At 41.8% G+C, this 17,256-nt stretch overlaps 1 protein-coding gene across 4 annotated transcripts in view; it reads right to left on the bottom strand.

Moving 5' to 3' along the window:
• The window catches only part of Mtmr2 (myotubularin related protein 2), a 57,205-nt gene that overhangs the window by 31,169 nt on the left and 8,780 nt on the right, over window positions 1-17,256 (bottom strand). The window contains exon 1 of one of the 4 annotated variants that reach the window (XM_029481116.2): window positions 13,072-13,254. The exons of the other annotated variants lie outside the window; for them this stretch is intronic. The gene's annotated coding sequence lies outside the window, so the exon portion shown is untranslated. Of the gene's footprint in view, window positions 1-13,071; window positions 13,255-17,256 lie in introns of those variants that run through there. 4 annotated transcript variants of the gene reach the window in all.

Genomic DNA, 17,256 nt, shown 5'->3' with positions numbered 1-17,256 from the left:
ATCTACTTTTATACCAAAGACTGTCAAGACAAGCATCTTACACTGACATAGATTTTTGTATGCTGACACAAATTACAGTTATATTTGGTTACACTGGTATAGAGCTTTGTATATTGATACATATTAGGACCATATTTTGTTTGCTACAACATACTAAGGTATTGTACCTATGCAATTCATTTTAAAATGTAATGTAAAATTCGAGTCCTTGAAAACTGCTATTACAAACTGTTTAGGAATGCAAGTTATGCAAGAAATGCAAGTTAATAGTAAATCAATCAAACTTGTGGTCATGTTAGATAGTAGTTTAGTTAATCATAGAAATCTGCTTCCTAGGTTGAACAGATAGTAAATAGCTAGAATCAAGCAATGTTTGCCTATTCAGATGTACTATAGATGTCAGACGGTTTTCAAAATACCTAGAGATCTGAAGAATATGGCATTTAAAGATGTTTAATCATTAAAAGGCTTTTATGAAAATGAGACAGGTCTGCTCTTGGCAGCAACTCCAACTCTATTTCAAAGAAGATGATGCACGTTGAAGAACCTCCATAATAAAGTTTGTTTCAAAAGTGGCAAGCTAGCCACCAGGGAAAAAACTCTCCTTGCTTCAACTGTACAAAATGGACAAACAAGATGCAACTGAGCTTTGCCAAGACAATGTAAGCAGTCCTTCATAATTCCTGCTCCAGAAAAAGTCTGTCAGATACCTGGGCTGGAAGGAGGAAGTGGATGCTCTGTCCACACAGAGAAATCTTGAGGAACTGTCCAGTCAATCAATTTTCTCTGTCATTTCTATAGTTTGGAAGCTGCTTACTCTGCACTTCTTACATACTCAGGTAATATTTATTCCTTCTCAAGTCTCTGATGAGGCTGAAGATTAGATAGTTATAATCTCACAATTAAGCTTAACTTGTTTAGATTTTATTTTTTTAAATCTAAGAAAATGTTTTAGGTTGATAGAGCAAATTGTAACAGAAATTTATTTAGGTAAAAAACTCTACTAAAATAGGATAGATACTAGAATACTTTCTCAAGGATACCAAATACATATGGACTGGACATTGTGAATGTAATCTTACCTGATAGTTTTCATAATTATTATTATTGTATGTAGTTTGTTATTAGGAAAAAAAGTATTTTATTAGACTAAAAGGGGAAAATGTTGTCATGATGTCATTGTGCACTGTGAAAAGATTATTCTTTTATTATTCAAATGATGATTTCTATGGCTCTGTATCTGGTTGCAATCCAGAAATGGTATTGTAATGCTTATTCCAAGAATCTCTTGTTTCGATGTTATGCAAGCATTGCTTCCCAATTACCTCTGATGGGAGAGGGAGAGGGAGAGGGAGAGGGAGAGGGAGAGGGAGAGGGAGAGGGAGAGGGAGAGGGAGAGGGAGAGGGAGAGGGAGAGGGAGAGGGAGAGGGAGAGGGAGAGGGAGAGGGAGAGGGAGAGGGAGAGGGAGAGGGAGAGGGAGAGGGAGAGGGAGAGGGAGAGGGAGAGGGAGAGGGAGAGGGAGAGGGAGAGGAAAAACCCTGTCTCAAAAAACAAAACAAAACAAAAGAATGTGCTGGTGAGCCTTTAAGTTCTCTTTTAAGACAAATGGTGAAAGCGAAGGACACCAGGGTGTGCATGTGTTACAGCACTGTCACTGTGATTATGTCAGAGACACACACTGGCAGGACTGCCGAAAGCCACTGTCCATAGCAAATGCTGCCTTTTGTGAGCTTCTCAGACTAAGGGGCCACACAACAGAAGCACAGCTCTTTTTCCCTTCTCACATAACTGCGTATGATGGATGTTCTGGCCGCCATGGCTACTATTACAACACATCTAATTTCTACCGTCTCCTCCTCCCATTTCTCCATTACTTATCTTCATGTCAAGATCTGTTTTGCCAATTGTTCCACAAGCCCAAATCTCATGCCATCCCACACAGGCTATTTTAGCTCAGTCCATTAACTAACTTTGCTATCAGCCTCAGTGAAAGCCTTCCAGCTAGAACTGAAGTCTCCATCTTATGTCTCCACAGTCTGTAGCTGCACTTACTTTCCTCAGAATACTGCAGAGTTTGAGCTGCACGTCCCCCTCCCCTTTGAATCTTAGGCTGCCAGACAGTAAGAACCTTGTAATTGGCAAGGCACTAGATCTCAGCAAATTATGCAGCCTGATAACATCATTCATCAACCAACACCACTCTGGCCCACAGGTTTCCTAGGCACACACACTTCACTAGCCAAAATCCGTTCCCCCTGCTATCCTTGCCCCCTTCTACTTGTTATCAACTCTAAGTTACTCAGCTTCTCCCACCCACTTCCCCTGCTCAGGGCATCCATCAACAACTCCCCTCAAACATTTCTGCTGTGATTTTTATTCCACAGAGAATACTGTCCTGGCATCTTCAGCAGAATTCTCCAAACTCCCACTTTGCCTCAGCTGACACCTCCCAAGAATCTACTATCTTGAATCCCTTTGAATTAGGGCAGCTTTTTCATTTTTTCCACAACTAATAACTACAACCAGCATTTTCTAGCTCAGTTCTTATGTTTCTATTATAGTATACTTTTCTGTCTTCACATATAGAAAACTTCTGATATAAGTGGCCTTTTATACAACTGGTTATAATCCTTCCTTGTTAATTAACCATACCTTTCTCAAAAAGGGATTTTCCTGGTCACCTGGCCTATTCCTATTTCTTTCTACTCCAAAAGTGCTGTCTAAAATTGTGGCAATTTTACTGTCCACCAGGATACATTCCTTATCCACATTTCTGCTTTATCAACATGAACATTATCAGTTCTGGAGCAATGCTGCTTCTGTAATCTTTAACCTGAAGGACTCAATTTCTCAGCACAGATGTTCTTCATTCCAATAACCTTGCTTTCTTACTTGCCTTTTGGCTAGTCTTCAGCCTAATACACCAGTGTCCATTCTCCCTTATCCACTGCTCTCCTCTTCCTGCTCACTTCCCCTTTCCTATCCAACATGTCCCTAAAATCTCACATGCAGCTGGCATAGATAAGATACTTGCAAAATCCTTGTTGGATAAATCCATAAGTGAAAAAATAAGGATCAAAGAACTGGGAGACTGAAATCAACCCCCTTAGAGGCTGTTGGAAAACCTCACCCCCAAGCCCACCTTCAGTAACCTAGAAACAGCAGGCCACATCATCATCAGTTTCCAAGATACAACACAATTCCACTGCTGTCATTAGGTGCATATTATCCCTATGCACATGTGCTATACCCCTTATTAAAAGCCAGTACCTTCTCCTCCTGCTCTCTCTCCCCTTCCACCCTTGCTCAGAGGCAGTCTCTGCATTTTGCCCCACTCCCCCAGTAATAAATCTCCTGCATGAGATCTGTTGCATGGTGTGGTATTTGCAGCATGCCCTAGCCTAGACCCAAATTACTTGGCCACTAAATCGTAACACTGGTGTCATGACTCGGTAGGATATCCTGGTGTCTGTACACTCCCCAATCATGGAGTCACACCAGGACCCTATCCCTTGTCCCCAATCCTCCTACAACAGACTCAATTTCTGTTTCACCTAATGCTAGGCACCCAATCCAACACTGGCAAATAGCAAGTTTTCCCTCCAATCCATGTGAACACTTCTCTGGATCCGAGGGAGTAACTGTTGAGTTTCTGGCACCTCCCTGGTATTCTTGGAGGCAGAGGTACCCCCAGCCATGGTCTTTAAGAATACTATTGAAGCTCTTCACAGATACTCACCTATGACCATTTCACTTTTGAGCAAGCTAGCTAGTAGCTTGCTTGTTTGCTCCTTTCTTTCTTTCTTTCTTTCTTTCTTTCTTTCTTTCTTTCTTTCTTTCTTCCTTCCTTCCTTCCTTCCTTCCTTCCTTTCCTTCCTTCCTTCCTTCCTTCCTTCCTTCTTTTTCTTCCTTTCTTTCTTTCTTTTTGTTTCTTTCTTTCTTTCTTGCTTTCTTGCTTTCTGGCTTCATTTGAAAGTCCTGGTTCCTGCTACTTGTGTCTCCAGCTTTTAGCCCTGGCCCTTGAACTGTGAGGTGACAATCGCATGCCTTCTGGAGAACTACTGACTGCTTCACCTAGCACCCAACTTAAAGGCCTCTAAACGTATATGCCTTTGCGGTGGAATATATCTCAATACCCCTTAGATAAACAATCAAAATGGCTGCCCAACAGCAACCTAGATGCGGACATTAATAGGAACCTCTATAGATACTTCCAGCAATCTGGGAAACAGAGGGAGAGTCTATATCTAAGCTTTCTCTTATCTTTGCTCCAAGCCTTCCCTCTGTTATTCCTGTTCCTGTTTCCCTACTCAGCTTCTTCTAGCTACGAAGTCTGAATAAGAGGAACTTCCATTATTCTTGACTCTGCCAAGAGCCCCCTGACCCCCTGCTAGTCTCAACCCACAACTGCTTCTTTTCTGGCTCCCTCAGCAACAGGCTACTCCAAGCACCCACTCTGACGCCCACTTTCACCCCACCGTCTGCTATACCCCCGGCCCCACTACTCACTCCGATCCCCTTAACTCCACCTCAGTTCTCACTTTGCAAGAGGTTGCAAGAGGATGGCCTGGTCAAGGTACATGTCTCCTGTTCATTAAGTGAACTCTTTTAAATAGAAAAAATAAAAAAATAAAAACAACAAAAACAAAAAGCAAAAACTAAAACAAACAAAACCTGGGTTTTATACCTCTAAGTCATCTACTTTCATTAAAGAATTCCAATTTATCACCAAACCCTACAGTCTCACTTTCTATGACTAACAATCAACTTCCCAATGAGGCAGTCTGACAGGGACCCCCAGGGGACTGCAATACCCCCAATGGGGGCATTCTAGCTAGAGATCAGTTTACAACTTGCCTCCTGGCCAGTCTCCAATACATCATCCAGGACAAACATCAATCCATCTCAATTTCTAGAATGCCTCACAAAGGCCTGCTTACAGTACACCAATCTAGATCCTGAAAACCCAGAGGACAAACAACTCCTCATGACCTATTTCTGTTCTCAGAGTTGCCCCAATATTAGGGCCAAGCTTAAGTACTTAGAGACAGGACCCATAAGGGCCATAAATAAAATTAACAAATGCTGACCAAGGCCATTCAACCAGCTTCAGCTACTTCTCAGGCTCCCTTGCCTCCTAAGACCACCAGGTCTCCGTTTCAAATGTATTCAGGAGGGTCACAGGGCCTGGGCCTGCCCTAACCTCCACAGACTACCCTGGCCATGTCCAAGTGCCTTCAAGAGTCAATGGGCTGTTGACTTGCCCCCCGAGTCCCTCATAGAACAGAGACATCAGACTCATATCACCCTCTAACCCTCCTTTTAGACCTAGCCATGGACAACTGAAGGGGTCTGGGCTCACATGGCCTGACCACTGTCATCTCTAACAGGGAGCTCTGGGTAGGCATTATGGTAAGCCACCTCCTTCCTCCAGAACACCAGAGCCACTTACTCTGCCTGATGGGAGTTTTGGGGACCCACCTCTCCTCCTCATTTCCCTATTGTCAGGAGGGCAGGGAAGCAACCTTTCCACCTCATCAGATCCCACCTCTCAACTGCATTTTCAGAGGTGTTCCTCTCATCCCATTCTTTACTGGTGGTGCCAACCTGTTCCATTCCCTTATTGGGAAGGGATCTTCTAGCCAAAGTGGGAGCCTCTATTTCCTTTGAATCCTCCCACCCCTTGGCTGACCCCAAGCCAGACAGAAGCCCTTTTCCTCCTCCTAGCCACCCAACCTACTGGTTCCAACACATTTCCTTGGGAAGAGGAGGGGAGGGAGAGGGAGAGAAAGCAGAAGAGGAGAAGACAATGAGAACAGGAGGCCTCCATTAGAAGTGATGGAACAGTAGCACATGGTTGAGTAAAATGCTTCCCTGGGGCATCAGACTGCTAGAGCAGAAATTACCCAGAAAGATTCACATAGCAAGTATTTAGGGTCCATAGCCAGTCCAGCCACTAGAAAAGCTTACTATGGGCTATCCCCCAGTAATTGCCAAAACCAAATAAGAGTCTCATTCATTTGTAAGCTAGCTGAGAATAAGCATCAATCAATTAATTTACAAACTACTTTACCCCTTTAGCACCTCCATACTTGCAGCTAAAAATCCCAATGGGGCCTACAGCCTGATTCAAGACACCCAGTTCGTCCATTCTGCAGTGGCTCGCTCTGTCCTGTCCTAGCTAACCCTTACACAACACACTCCTGTCCACTCAGGAACCTCCCATGTCTCAGCCTGAACCTCAAGAGTGCTTTCTTTGTTATTCCCCCACCTGGACTCACCGTAACACTCCCCTCTCTACCTAAGGCACCTGGACTGCCCTACCCCAGGGGTTCCAGGATAGCCCACACCCATTTGACCAGGCTGTGGCCGGGGATCTCCTTTCTCTCTCTCTCTCTCCAAATCTAAAATTATACAGTATGTAAATGACCTTCTCCTCTGCAATCCCTCCCTACAAATTAGCTAAACTGACACCTCTGCTCTTCTAAAAGACTTCCTGTCCAGTTGGGGCTAATGGAGTCTCTCTAAGGTTCAACTGTCCACCCTTCAGGTCACCTACTTGGGACTAACCATTATCCTGGATAGAAAACACCTAAAGCAGCCCCATGCAGTCCTCTCTACCAAAAAGGGGATGCTATCATTCCTAGGAACCCCTAGCTTCCTATACTCCTGAACACCCTCCCTCTGCCCACTCACATGAACCCTTTCTCACCCATTCCCAAGCCCATCAGAAGCTCCCCAGGCCTTCATCGAGGTCCCAGGCCTAGAACTCTCGGACCTAACCCATCCCTTCTCCCTCTATGTAACAAAAACATGAGGGATATGCACCTGGGATCCTAGGCCACCAACTGGGACCTTCCTTGGCACCCGTGGTATATCTGTCAAAAAAATTAGACCTTGTCACTCAGAGATGCGCAGCCTTCATAGTTGCTTTACAAGCTGCTGAGCGCCACATTTGTTAATCAAAGAAAGTAACTTTTAGTCACCTCACTACCATTTCCTCTCACAACCTGTCCCACCTCTTGACATAAAAAACTTACAAACTCTACCTCCCATCTGGATTCTTTCCCTCCAGGTGCTAGTAGAAGATACTACACTTGATTTTTCAATCACGCCCACCCCTCGACATCTCAAATCTTCTTCCCCAACCAAACACAGACCACTCCCATCTCATTCTTGCATTGAAAACCTAGAGGAACTACTGCCTCATCCCTCCCACATACAAGAGGGCACATTTGCTTCAGGCCATCTATACCTGGTACACATACATAAGGGGGCCCAAAATGCAGGCTATGTCATAATGTTCGATACAGGTGGTTGAGGCACAAACCCTCCCTGCACACACCACTAATCAACAGGCTGAACTAATAGCTCTCACCAGTGCACTGCAATTTGCATGAGGACAACCCCTAACCATCTATACAGACCCCAAATAAGCCAGTCACATCCTCCTATCACTTGCTGCCATCCGGAAAGAGTTTGGACTACTTACAACAAAAGAAGGATCCATAACCAACTAACACCAAATTATAGCACTGCTAAAAGTCCACCATCTCCCAACAGCTATAGGAACTGACTGCCAGTCCCATCAGACTGGCAATTCGATCATCTCTATGAGAAATAACCAAGCCAAGAGCTGCAGCCCTTGGAGGCCTGGACCAATCTCACCCACAATAGGACATCCCCACTATCACCTCCTGCCACTGGACAAATTCTGTCCTATCTACACCAGCTTTTTCATCGTAGTAGCCAAACTTGTTTCTCTTTGTTCAAGCCCACCTGCAGCCCACCCCTGAGGATTTGCACTTCTTACAGGCTACTACTACTGCCTTTAATTTAAAAAAAAAAAAAATCTGTCAAATAGCAGATTCCAACTCCTGTTACTGCAGCCCCCCTTTCCCGTTTCACCAGGCCAGAGGCTCTCTCCCTGGAACCAACTGGCACCTTGACTTTACCCACATGCTCACAGTCAAAAGTGTTAGGTATCTTCTGGTTTTGGCGGACACCTTCACAGGCTGGGTAGAGGCAATCCCCAACAACAACAAAAGGGCCCAGACAGACTCCAACCTCCTCCTCTGGGAGAACAGTTCCTGCTTTGGAATCCCTACCTCCTTCAGGGTTAAATAGCCCTGAATTCACCACCCAGATTTCTCAAACCCTATCCAAGCCCTCAAAATCCCTTGGCATTTCCATATCCAATGCTACCCACAGTCCTGAAGGCCCACTGCTCTAAGTGGCAGCTGGAGATAAATGCTGTCCTATAATGACAGATGAAGCCCTACCACCACTGTCCCAGTCATGGAGACTACAGGAGCTAGGGCAACTCTCTAGGTAATGGGGAAATTTCTGTCACTTTAATTGATACATAGGCTATTTATATTATACTCCTTACTATAATTTATCCTACTCAGATCTCTGATGATACTAAGGGCTAACTGTAGCTTTAAAAGCTTCAAACATACCACAGCTTCTTTCCCAAGGCTACAGGCCTTCTATTCATATGTAAAAATCAGGTCTCAGGACTTACTGGAGAGCATAATTTACCTTGCTACCAGACTGTAAAAAGATAAACTCACAAGACAGATTTCAATGTAACTTTTTACTATATTTTATTTAAAGAAACTTGTTTTGCAATGATTATTCTCGATAACGAACCACTGTGTCTCATGGTAAATTGGATGGGGAAAAATGTTTAAAATTTATACAAGTTCTAAAGGTCTAAGAGTTTTAAGGTATGTAAACACAAGATCTCTTTCCTCCTCTATGCGGTTGTTACATTAAGACTTCAAAAGTTCAGAACTCTAACACTGATTAGTGGAGCTCTGACAAGCTATTAATCTAGCTCTGGTAATCAAAAGTTCAGAACTCTAACACTGATTAGTGGAGCTCTGACAAGCTATTAATCTAGCTCTGGTAAGCACTAGCATCACCATAGTCACAAAGCTCAGGATTTTACATTTCTTTTGGTCGTCTTCTAAGGACAGATTTAAAAGTGCTTCTCTATACAGAGAAACCCTGTCTCGAAAAAACAAAACAAAAAACAAAAAAATCACACACACAAAAAAGTGCTTCTCATTCATGCTAAAAGCATCTCTGTTCAATCTATATAACCAATACTCTTGGCTGCCCTCCCCCAGCTGACCTTCCCTATATAATCCAGCCATTTTGGTTACATGGCCCTTTTTTGTTCTATCCTTTATTGTCTTGGCTAGTCTCTTGATCCAGACTGTTCCTGTCTCCAGGTTCCTGCCCTGTTTGAGTTCCTGTCTGACTCCCTTCAATAATGACCAGTGATATGAAAGTGTACATCAAATAAAATAAATCCTTGCCTCCCCGTGTTAAATTGGTCATTGTGAAAACACTAAGGCAAGAACCTCCTAAGGACAGCGGTAGAGCCCAAACTAGCAATAAAATGTAAATAAGAGTAGCCACAAGGCACACAGGGACCAGAATCAACAGAACTTAGCACTGACTTAGTAAGACATCAAGGGCAAGGGAAGAGTCAAAATATGATCCCAATTCTTCTAATCAAGAAGACATTCTGCCAACTACATAGGAAAGAAGAAAACTGAGTCATGTGTGAAACTGATGGAGTTAGTCTTGGAACTTTTCAGACAGAGCTGGCATGGGTGCTGCCAATAATGAACTAGGAGGCTGAAGGGTTTGGAGCCCCCACACCATGCATTTGTGCATGTGTTACTTATCCTCTACTCAGTGTTGACTTAGTCATGACTTTATGCTAGGTGAGTACACTGTAAAGAGGCACAGAGTTCAATATTAGCTATGCTACCAAGGAACAGGCACCAGAGAGGAAGGTGCTTATCAAACTTATTCACCTTATTGAAATCAATGCTCTAAGATTAACTTTAAAAACGAAATACTACAGGTACACAGAGAAGGATGGATTAACTGACCAAGAAAGGTTCAGGCTGGTAAAATTCTGGATGAATTTGGTTTATCGGGCAGTCACATCACTTAATAGACAACCAAAAAAACATGGTATGACACATGAGATACACAGAAGGAACAAGTGACTAAACATATGGAAAACACAGAAAGAATATAAAATGTTGATTCCACTGAAGGTGAGGTTCTCACAAAACTACTCAAGTTGATATGTTCACTAAACAGTGGAGCAGTTAAAGATGGGTAGTAGCTGTATCAAATCCAGAACACTATACTGGTCCAAGGAGTAGAGTAAGCAGTTAGTATTTACTGGGTTAAACAATACATTTACTGCTATACAGGCTACAAGTAACACAGGATTCCCAGAGTCCAAAACATGCATTCCCAAAGGGAGAATATGGGCCCCATAGGTGTGAATAAAATGGCCCTTTGAGAAAGAGCCAAACACAACAAAAATTTTAAATGTTATTTTCTTTTCTGACATAAAGTCTCATGTAGCTCAGGCTAGCCTTGAATCCCTAGTCCTTCTATCTCCACTGCTCGAGTGCTGGCATTACAAGCGTGTACCAACACAAGCAGAAAAAAAAACAACAAAAAACTATTGTTTTAAGCAAAAAATATAGTAGGTAAAATCAAATATATTATGTGAACATGGGGGACAGGACGGAGAGAAATGTGTCTAAAAATACTCCTTATAAGGGTAATAATTTTCTTAGGAAATAATAAACACTGGCTTAGCTCTATGATAACAGCTAGCATACAGTACTCTTAGGTTTAATTTTATTTAAATTTATTAGATAAATTACTTAGGACCTACTGAGTACTAAACGCATGCTAGGAGCTATTTGTATACTTATAATGATGAAATAAAGTAATACATGTAACAATTTAGCATATTATCTCACAAATAATACCAGGCCAACTCTTATTTTAGCTAACGGAAGCTAGAAAAGGAACCCTAGTTTACAACAACAGAGGTAAATAAAAGGTGCAAAGTTAAATTAGGTGAAATGCTTAATAATTTGCCCTTTAGCCTTAATAGAGTTAAGGCTAGAAAGATGGCTCAGCCACTAAAGCCTAGGCTCACAACCAAAACATCAATAAGCAGAGTTAGCAGGAGGTGAATAGGCAGGCCTGTCATCCTAGAACTTGGGAAGCAAAGGCAGCAAGTTGTAGCCCACCTATAGGTAAATGATGATATCCTGTCTCAAAATGAATTTGAAAATTAAGAGAGAAAACAGATTAGCATGGTCAGAGAGTGCTGCCAAAGGAAGACTCTGTGCTGGGAGCACAGGCTTACAGGACGGATGAGAGTCAGGAACCAGTTATAAATACTGAAATCATTTCGCTAAACTAGGTCTCATGGTTTCCATAATTCTTCTGCTCCTGAGAGTGAAAACAGTCCCCACCTCTCCCCTCTCCCGGTGCATGCACATCTATACAAATTTAAACACTGGGAAAATGTGAGCCTTGTCCCTCGAACCGCTGTTTAGTTATACTGTATCCTGTCCATACAAATGCTCTCTCTGACCTGTAGCACCATATGCTTTTCATTCCCAATTGCTGTGGGCCTTTTTGTCCAAGCCAGTGAGTAAAGGCAAGAACTAAAATTAAATTAAAATCACAATATTCTTCTATTACTCGACAGCTTTCAATGGAAACACACACACATAAACACACACACATAAATGTACACACATACACACAAATACATACATAGAAACACAACACAAAACATACATCCATGAACACACAATTATTAAACACATGCTGACAAAGCTCAAAGCCATAACTAGCAGCTTCCAACGCACTGAATAGCATGCAGGTATTAGTGAGATTCAAACAACATAAATCAAGTGTGTTCTGCAACAGAACACACTCACAATACTCCATGCCCCAGAGCATTCATGTCTCTCTTCAAAGAGTCAAGCATTGTATGCCAAGGCAGGAGGCATAAACAGAACCAATCTTAGAAATTAATGAAGCATTACAGCAAAGCTGGTCAGAATATAGCCAGCACTCTGGATAACTGTCCGGGACATCAATTACACTTTCCATTATTCATGCAGACAATTTTTCCTATGAGAAATACCCTCATAACAGCACTACAATTATACTCTAATGCATTAAATTCTGACTATCGCCCCTTAAGAAGTCCACTAACACCTCACAGCCAGCTGGATGTAACTTAATGGCTGTGTGCTGGCCTAGTAGAAGTCAAGACCCCTGTGTTCAATGATCATCACAAATGCATTTGTCTAAACTTTCAGCATCATTTTTAAAAGTGGGATAAACCCGGTATTATTTAAATGCTAATTTCTGGTCTCAGAAAAGAATGCATCCCTGTGTCCACACATACCTCTGAAAGAACACAACTTAAATCTACACTGAAGGCAGGCAGGGGCAGAACTCTCCATCCCCAGTCATCCCCCACTCTGTCGGTGGCACTGCTCCATCCACCACAAGAACCACACAGAAACCATCATCTGACTCTTAAGTCATGCCCACACATCTGCTCATCTCTGGTGTTGGGCCACAATGTCCTTTTTTTCCTTTGTTGCCCTATTCAAAACTCTACTACTGCAAAGTGCAGTACTGATGTGAACCCTTATACAAGCCAGGTATCCTCAGACAGACAGGAGCTACTCTGCCTTCTCCAAACACTGTCAAAGGTAAGATAAAGAACCTTCTACTTTCCTGGAGTTTCTTTTACTTGGGAACCTGACCCCAAGGTACATGTATTGCAGAGAAATGTTTAGGATACAAACTTACAAATTAAGAAAATCCCTCCTAAACAAATGAATGTCGGTACCTATTTTGAGGATTCACACCTGGGACTACCAAGTCTACCACCACCTGTACTTTCTAAGGAAAATAACAGGAAAGTATTATTGTTTCTGAAACACTGTTTTGCAGGACTGTTAATAAAACCATCACTACTTCCTTGTCACATTGTCACTTGGCAGCAATCAACAGTAATAACCAGAATATAATAAACTCCAAGCACTAACAGATCCCAATACCCACGCTGCTGATTCCTCCTAAACCACTATCCAAAAGCCAATAAAACACTCCTTGTACAAGTGAAAATCAGACACAAACACAACCAACACCACAAACGCTTAACTCAAAAGAGCCCAGAAAGTTAGACATGTGTCACCTACTTTTCACACTCCTAATAAACAAGTCTCAAGAGGGTGCAGGACCAGCCATCTTCCTTCTATCCCAGGCTCAGCTGAACACAGTTGTTACAGTAAGATCTAAACCACCTGCTTTGCATAAGCAGCTTTCGTCACTGTCAACTCCACTTCTGTTGAATATCCCATGAAACGAAGAGGTACTTTCAGAGGGTTTTCTGGTTATTAATGTCATCTGACCATGAATATTAAAGAATGCCTTCTGAATTCTGATTGGAGGAAAGCTTTTCTAGGAATGCAAATTTTGCTCTCAACACTCACACAATGGACTGCAGTGTTCTTCCTAAGCACTGTATGTGCTTGTGCTTGTTAAGTCATTCTGTTGAAAAATTTACTTAAAAAAATAATAAAAGGCCTGCAGTGTGTTTCATAAAACAAAAGCCTTACTGTCAGAATATCTGTCTCCATCTCCAAAAGAGAAAACAACTTCACCAGAGCACAGTAAGTGCACGTTTAATCGCTTTTTTAAAAGGCTGTGCCAGCTCTGGTGTTTAATCTTAACCAATCTAAAGGATAAGAGAGGTGTCGGAAACGATGTTTTATCAAGGGAACTGACAGAGATGAGAGTCTTCACTCCAAGAACAAGACGGATCTGAGCTCTGCTAGTCTTGGCACTGTAAGAACAGGTCATCCAGGACACAAAGTCAAATTCTAAGTATCATTTTATTTCCAGATCAATTCAGTGCATGTGATCTGTTAATTCCAACATAAACCTGAACCAATTTATACTGATACCAGCTTACAAGACTTTCCCCCACAGAATGGTTTTGGAAAGATCATATTTAGAAGTTTAATAAATTGGTAAACACCAATCACTGTAATCAAATGAATGTCAACATGAGGTGGGATGAGGCCAGGCACAGGGGCTCCAAAGCTCCAACATGAACCCAGCAGCCACAGCTATCCTAAAATAACTCCTCTAAATCGATTTTATTCACCAATCTGTATTCAGCAAGCAGCTTAAATTAGTACTTAAGTAGACTCATAAATGTGGCCTACAAGGAAAACTTCCTTATGTATCAGTTAACTGAGAAAAATATTCTGAAGTGAAATTTGTCAGATTATATCTCGGGTTACTAGCAGGGTAGTCAGCTTAGTCAGTAAGACTCTGACCTGGGCACCCATCTGTTTCAGCAAGCACCAAAAACACATGAGCACCAAGACTCTTTTGGGGGGGGGGGAGTGTTTTTCTTGCATGATTATATGTGCACCACATGCATGCCTAATGCCTGCAGAGGTCAAAGAGGGTGTTGGACATCCTGAAACTGGAGTTATGGATGCTTGTGGACTGCTATGTAGGAGCTGAGAACTGAGTCTCCTGCAAGAATAACAAGTGCTCTTGACCTCTGAGTCATCTCTTCACTCTCTTTACATCTTAATTAATGATTAGGATGTAGCCATCTGTTGGAGACTAGTTGTAATGCTTTGATTCAATCGAGAATCTGCATGTCCAAACACTGAAGGTCCTTGTCAGTAGCAGGAAATATTTAAAAAGGCACCATCCCACGTTAACGCTGCCTACTCTTTGGCTCTGGCGGTCTTACCACCTCCCTGACTAGCCCCTTGCAGTGACCTCCCATCCAGAGATCCTCTTGCTGTGGATTCTGCTCACATTCCCAGCTATCTGTCCCCTGTGGTTAGCTGTCACAAATCCCCACAACCAGGGAAAACTCAACTCTAAAGGCTTGTAATTCATCAGTCAGATTTATATCAGTAAATTCTCTCTCCATAAAACATTCACACAATGAACTCAGAGCCAATTGATACTGATATACGCTGCCCACCTAGATGGGACAAACTGTCCTGTCCTTATAAGATGTTCCTAGCTACCTGCGGCTATTTAAAGCCACACAGAATCTGGATGTCTTTCTCTTCCTCCATCTTCCTTCCTTCTCTCTCTCCCATCTCTCCCATCTCTCTCCTCTCTAAAACTCCCAGCCCACCTTCTTTACCCACTTCCCACTGCCTGGCCCCTTGAAATCTTTATTCATGAGGGGAAGGTTCTGCCACATCTCAACTTTTCTGTCCAATAACAAACATCAAACCAAAACAAACAAAAACAAACAAACAAAAAACCCTTTTCTCTCAAATATAAACTAAGTATAACTGTTACCATTCTGTAATTTATAAAGTACAAAATACACCTAACACCCAGTCCATCATTTTTGTCAATTAAATACAACACTCTGTTATCTATACTAACTTTAAAAAGACTGATAAATCTCATGTTGTGTCCTAGTTAGTTTGTATACTATCTGAAAACTATCTTCTCAAATATATTCTCTCAATGCTAAATAACCTGGGTTGGCTATGAGACTATAACTAGTCTTTCAACCCCGTCAGAAATCCGAGAACAACCAATATTATCTGAAAATATAGGAAGCCTAATACAGTTTCCAGAACTGAGACAAATTATAGAGACAGCTGTCTATCTATAGAGCCCCTGTACATCAGGAATTTGGAGTATTAGTTTTCTGCCTATTGGACCAGGATCATCTGACAGACCTTGTAAACAGGCATTATTAAGGACTAGCCTATTCTGTCTCAGCAGAACTAAGCTGTCCTAACCTGTAACTTGTGCTCTGAAGGATGGTACAGGTCTGCAGGAGAGAGAGGCAATTTCTGCCCAACGGCTACCTAGCTGCAATGTACAGCCTCACCTGGAGGTAGAGATGCTCAGCTGCTTCGCTGCTAGTCATTTCCTTCCATAACTATGTGCTGAAGGAAGTCTTCCAATACAGTATCCTTGAGTAGTTCACATACTAAAGGTGATAATCTGGATTGATCACTAAGGCTCTGCTCTAGTTTGTTTTCCTGTTGCTATGATAAAATACTTGGCTAGAGCAACTTAAGGAAGTAGTTTATTTCAACTTACAATTCAAGGGTGAAGTCCATCATGGTGGGAAAGTCACAGCAGCAGGAGTATGAGACAGTTGGCTACTCACATCCACAGTCGAGAAGCAGAGACGAATGCACTAGTGCTCAGCTCGCTTCCTCTGTTCTATGTAGTCAATATTCCCTTGCCCAGAGAATGATCCCAACCACTATTAAGAGAGGTTTTCTTCCCACATGGAATAATATAATCAAGATAATTCCCCACAGGCATATCCAGAGGCCCATATCCCAGGTGATTCTATATCCTCAAGTACATGGCACTAACCATCACAGACTCTGACACAATTTAAGAGACATTTAGGCTACTTCTGTAACAGTAACATATGCTTAACAACGGAATAAAATCTGAGCACAAGAAATAACAAAAGTCAGGTGATCAAAATTTATATTCTTCATTCTGATTTTAAGCTACACTTAACGGTAAGCATATACAGTTAACTAGTAAGGGAACCTTGTAGGTAACAATTACATTACACTTGTGACGTTCTAGTTCTAAAACATTCCACATCATCATACAAATACAGTGTTATTCTGACCTAGCTTTCAGCATGTATGAAACTTCTTAAGTAAATTCCTTTGGTGAGGAATTAACACCACATAATAAAGTTCCCTTTTTCTTTCTTTTCCCTGTTATAATGCTGGAAGTTGAATACCAAACACGGGCTCTACAACTGAGCTACATTCTCAGATTAAGTCTCGTTTTGGAGACAATCTATTTGCAACTTTGACCATGCGGTTACAAAACCAATGACAATGGAGCTGGTATCTGTAAAGCCACGGATAATAATTGTGCACAGATGAATGACTACTTACAAGCAGCACTTTGTGCATTGCGATCCCATTTGGTCTCCCACATCATAAAGCAAATAACACGTGAGAAGCATCCTTTAACTAAGACATACCTGAAAACACTCAGAAATTGGGTTGTAACGGTTTATAACCCACTTTCTAATAATTCCAATCTTATTATCTTATGATAATAAGATATTTTCTAAAAAGTGGGCTAACTTCATTTACTAATACAAGATATAATTCAGGAACTATGAGACAATATAAAATATGTGCAGTAACATGGTTAATTCAAAACATATGGTTTAAAACATAAGATTTTTTTTAATGAATACTAATGTATTACAAATACAAGTTAATTTCAATGGCAAGGCCTATGTTTTGGTGTGTGAAGCATCAGGTTCCATACATAGTAAACACAATCACAACTAACACTATGCTTCACAGAGGTGGACAGAGCTGCTCCTG

This window comes from Mus caroli, unplaced genomic scaffold (assembly GCF_978045245.1).
Source record: "Mus caroli unplaced genomic scaffold, Mus_caroli_1 scaffold_11, whole genome shotgun sequence".
Taxonomy (NCBI): Eukaryota; Metazoa; Chordata; class Mammalia; order Rodentia; family Muridae; genus Mus; species Mus caroli.
This window is presented reverse-complemented; position numbering and strand designations above follow the sequence as displayed.